A 5,613-nucleotide genomic window follows, 5' to 3' on the forward strand; every position below is an offset into this window, starting at 1 on the left:
AAGGTGTATGTGCTAGGCCCAAGGAGTGGCACAATTAGAAGATGTGGCCCTGTTGGAGTAGGAATGTCACTGTGGGTGTGGACTATAAGACTCATCCTAGCTGCCTGGAAGTCAGTCTTCTACTAGCAGCCTTTAGATGAAAATGTAGAACTCTCAACTCTGCCTTCATCATGTCTGCCTGGATGCTGCCATGCTCCTGCCTCGATGATTATGGACTGAACCTCTGAACTTGTAACCAGACCCAATTAAATGTTGTCCTTATAAGAGTTGCCTTGGTCATGGTGTCTGTTCACAGCAGTAAAACCCCATCTAAGACACAAGGAAACTTTCTCTAGTGCTGTTAATAGGAAACTTTCTCATGCCCAGGTTGATTGCCTATACTGTTATGTTAAATGTTTTGGTGTCCTTGGAAACCAATTACAAGGTTTCCAAGGTCAGTTAGTATTGCTTTGTTTTATAGTTTATAGTTAGCCACAGTAAGCCTGAACCTGAACCAACCACCCAACAGTACTTTCTGCACCTGTGTCTGAGCTTTAATGGTTATTACCTTTGTTTAGTTTGCTGTTCTTAGGATGGACCCCAACACAAAAAACAACATCTGTACCTATATAAGAAACCATTTGGAATAAGGCTTCCATTTTGAGTAGAGGTTGAGTAAAGTTTTAAATTCCCAAGACCTCCCTGGGAAGTGACATCCTACTTGGCAGAAGAGTCATGTATGTGTCAAGTGGAAACTTCTAGTTCCTTGGAAAGTTATGTCAAATGATGTTTTGCTGGGCACACAGGTGAGAAAAAATGTTTTGCTAAAGCAGACACAGGTAAGAGGATGTTTTGCTGGAGCAGACATGGGAAAGAATGTTTACCTGAAGCAGACACAGGTGAGAGGATGTTCTGATATCACAAACACATGAAAGGACCCAGGATGAAAAAGAATAAATATGACCCTTCAGACAGTAGGAGACAAGCACTGGGCATTGGTTTGGCTTGCGCTGCCTTACTATTCTTTGTTAACAACGTGAGTGTATTGCTTTGCCTTAGGTAGCATTGTTGAGTTCAACTCGTGATAATGTTGCCATTGAGAGAAACTGACCCAAGAACTGCTTCTGTGGTTCCTATGGAAGCTTGCCACTTCAGTGGCCTCACCTCAGACCAGTTGGCAAGCCTGGTGGTTTCTTCAGGATTGAACTACAGATGCAGGTTTGTGCCTGGTTCTGTCTGCCAAGAGGCCTGGACAATGGCTGCCAGTTTCTGTGTGGTGTCTGCAGCTGCTGAGTCATATCTGGTGTTTGCTATGGGACTGAAAGAAGATGGAGCTCACCCTCAACGAACTATTGCTGAACAGGTCCACTTCCCCCATATCCTAATAACTGTTCTCTTCTACTACCTCTGCTGGCTGGTGGGCTAAAGGAGAGCCCTTTGAATCCTTATTAAAAGTAGGTTCCAAAAAATGTATGCTTACATATGTGGGTAACTGACAACCTGGTTGGCAAGTTAAGACAAATTAGATAAGGCAAATCACCCCTCCACAGATGAATACCCCAACTAATGGGAACATGATAAGTGTACCACAAAGACATGTTCTTAAGTAAGTCTCCTATCCCTAAATCTTGATTGGTGAAATAACTTGGCACCAACATTTATGGATTTCAGGCTTAAAAGCTTTATAGGATGCTAGTACATGGTTGTACTCAGCTCCCAAGCCTGGTCTGTGGCCCTGATCTACCAGTCTCGGGGCAAATGTTCAATAAACTATCCCTGTCCCTGTCTGACTGAGATCAGTGTCCATGTGGTTTGTGAGGGGTCTCCTGGACGCCAACAGAAATCTACGGACCCTACTTTTTGTGATCTTCTTGGCCACCCAGATGAGTGAGGGGCTCCTTTTACCTGTGTGTATCAGGTTTAACCTCTGCAAGTCTAACACAGCATAGGTCATATTGGTCATGTTTATTCAACTCCTCTAAGTCTGTTTGCCTCCCCAAGCAAGCTGGAATTCCTCTAGGCAAATACCTCACTCAGCATCATAGCCTCAGTGCATAGAATGCGCGCGATCGGCCTTACTCAGTGCTTCTGGACAAATAAGGAATGAATGAAGGGCACACAAACAAGGGATTAATGCACAGGATGCCATGAAAGCACCTGAGCTATTTGCATTTCCCTAGAGCAGCATCAGTGCTGAGCCCCAAAACGCAATAAGAGATCATTCATAGGCTATTCTCATCAAAGAAAACATCTTTTTTTAAAAATGTCAACAATCTCAGCCCCTACTCTGTCTCTGCCCTAATTTTTTCACAAGAAAGACACCTCTTTCCTTAAGCTCTCGCAAACTGTCCTTGGTGGCAAGCCAAAACTCTAGGAGCCAATGCCTCCCTTCTGGAAGCCACGAGCCCTATGGGGCTCTCTGATGAGGAAATGACTATTGGAAAATGCTCACAGGCCCCTCATGGATTTGACATTGGGACCTCAGTCAAAGCTGTTTTGCATAAAATATAAAATGTTTTTGTTAAATGTTATTTATTTTTAGACCCCTACGCATGTTTTATAAAGTAACATGAAACAAGTTAATATTTCTTCATTTTTTTCTCAGACTTACTCAACTGAGCCAAAAGAAAGCTGGTGAAATAATTATCTACTAATTAAAAATATCTACTAAATAGCTACTGTTATCTACTAATAATAGAGCAAATAATCTATTCATTATCATTTCTTTCCTTTGTAAAATTTGTGTTCTCTTTCTTTTCCTCCTCCTCCTCCTCCTCCTCCTCCTCCTCCTCTTCCTCCTCCTCCTCCCCCTCTTCTTCTTCTTCTTCTTCTTCTTCTTCTTCTTCTTCTTCTTCTTCTTCTTCTTCTTCTTCTTCTTCTTCTTCTTCTTCTTCTTCTTCTGACAGGATCTTTCTATAGAGCCCTGGTTGTTCTGGAACTCATTATGTAGAGTGGCCTCAAACTCTTAATGATCCTCCCGCCTCTGCCTCCCAAACGCTGGGATTAAAGAAGTGTACCACCACTCCTGGTTTCTCTCTGTCATTTCTATGATTCTGTAAAATACAAGGAAAGAGGGTTCCCTGAAATCTCTTACCAAGTCAGTTGAATAATCCAAATATCAATAAGGGAAGTACCTCACTGAAGTAGCTTAGACATTTTTTCTTGAATCCAAATGTATTTTCCTGATCTTTCAAGATACTTTAAGTCAGTCAATTTTTTTCCCCTTGTAGTGCTGGAGAGCAAACACAATCTTAGAATGTCAGGCAAGTGTACACTATTGCAGTAAACTCCCAGCCCCAAGTGAAATTCATTTCCCCACACCGGTTCCCTCAAATGAGTCTTCAAATGTATCAGAGAAGCATTCTGGGTATTTTGGCTACAGCATTTTCTTGCTTTCCCCAAGTATTTTATATCCATGTCTGTCACTAGAGATTAAGAAAGGAAATGTGGGTCACATATCTATCTTCACTATCCCTAGGATTACTTTAGTTAATGTTGCTAGGATTAAGCACCCAAGAGCATCACTAGAAAGTCAGCTAAATCTTTAACCAGTCACTTGATCAGTGATGTGGAAAGGCTAAGCCACAGATTGCTCATTTAAAGTCTAAGATTTTGAATATATAAAATTCTAATCCTTGGGTAGAGTACTTATTCTTTCTCTGCCTCTCCATCTCTCCCTCCCCCTCTCCCTGTTTCTGTTTCTCTTTATCTCTCTCTGCCTCTCTCTCTCTCTCTCTCTCTCTCTCTCTCTCTCTCTCTCTCTGTGTGTGTGTGTGTGTGTGTGTGTGTGTGTGTGTGCATGCATGTAGAGACCAAGTTAAGACTTCTTTGTAAAACAAATAAATAAAAGCGGGCTTGTCAGAGACTCTGGTGTACTCAGCAATAACATTTTTCACAATCTTTCCCAAGTTGGAAAATATTTGCTGATGTTTAACTACTATGAATAATGGATATTTACTATGTAAAGGAAGAGATTTTTCAGAAAAATAAGTTGTGTAAATGTAACACTTTTGCCTCATTATCTGGGCCTAGCCTAGAAAGTCAGAAACAGAGAGGACACATTAAGTGACCTCAAGAATAGACAGAGGTTTAATGGGGGCATTCACTCTCCACCATATGAAAGAAAGGGAGGGAAGGAGGGAAGGAGGGAAGGAAGGATGGAGGATAGGGGAGGGAAGGGGGAAGGAAGGGGGAGGGAGGGAGGGAGGGGGGGATTTTCAGCTCAAGAGATGATCAGACCTAAGAGAGAGTTTAGAGATTATAGAACTGGCTTGTGCTCCCTTCCTAAAGAGAGCAAAGAGGTGTAGATGGAGTGGCAGTTGACCTGGGAGGAGGGGAGGAAACTAAGCCACACGGCCTGTGTTCTTCAAGAAGATGCAATCCATTTGGGAAGATGAGAGATTATCTCACTAAACGGAGGTTATCTCAAGAAAAATAACTCAAATTCTGCCTGAGTGTCCCTAGGGGCACAGAGGGAAGCCAAACACTGATGTCTCTGAGTCCAGACAGGCAGAGCTTCTCAGAGGCTGGAAGAAGTATAGATGTTGGTGTCCAGCCTTACCGGATGAAATAAATGGGATTGAGAAGAAGAGAGGCAGAGGAGGAAGACGAAGACAAGGAGGGAGGAAGGACAAGAGGCCCGTACGTCAGGAAAGGGTACCAGGTTTAAGCCTGAATGGTTAAATCCCACAACTAGGTGTGCACGACACCTACGGCAGTCACAGTCACGGAGAGGACACAAAGCAAGGCAGTGCTGGAGGAGGAGGGGAGGGAGGACAGGAGGGAGGAGGATGGATTGGTTTGGGAAGACGACATTATTCTCTCTGCGGATGATAGCGGTGGTTACATTACCATGTAAATGTGCTCAAAGCCTCAGACATTCACTCAAATGCCTAAGGTGATGAATTAGATTATATGTTTATTCTTCTTAAGTGGTCTTGAGGTAGACAACTTTCTGTCCCCAGGAGAGAGGGGACCAATGCATCCCAAACTCTGACTCTCTTTTTCTTCTATGGTCCCTTATCGGCTATTTTCAAGCTTTACTACAAATGGCATTTAACGGCAGCAGTCAATCAGCCAACAGTCACCTCCACGCTTACACGAAGCTCCCTTCTTGGCAGGATGCCCACGCGCCAGTGGGCAGCTTTGCAGCTAAGCACTGCACACGGGGGCACTTGGTGGCCTATGAAAGAGAGCATGAAGTTGGTGGCGGGCGGGAGGACTGGGGGTGGGGCTCAGGGGAGTCTGTGTGCCAATCTGAGAGGACTTGGAGGAGCACAGGTGGTTGAGATGATCAAAACACATTTTATATATACACATATATGTACATAAATATATACATATATACATAAATACATATAAGTGCATGCTGCATTTATATGTATATGCTTATAAGCATGAGCAATGCATTCTCAAAGAATGGTTAAAATGCCCATTTCCACCATAAGAGCCAGTTACCTCCTCAGCATCATTATAATAAGCCTGGCCCTTAATGTTTAAAGAGAAATCTTCTGGACGGTATATTATTGGGAAAGTTTTCACCTAGTTTAAGAAAGAAAGAGAAGGCTACACTATTAGGAGCATTCCCCCTCCCTTTCTTTGTACGTTTCTTATATGAGGACACAATGCAGCTGG

This window comes from Apodemus sylvaticus, chromosome 12 (genome assembly GCF_947179515.1).
Source record: "Apodemus sylvaticus chromosome 12, mApoSyl1.1, whole genome shotgun sequence".
Classification (NCBI taxonomy): Eukaryota; Metazoa; Chordata; class Mammalia; order Rodentia; family Muridae; genus Apodemus; species Apodemus sylvaticus.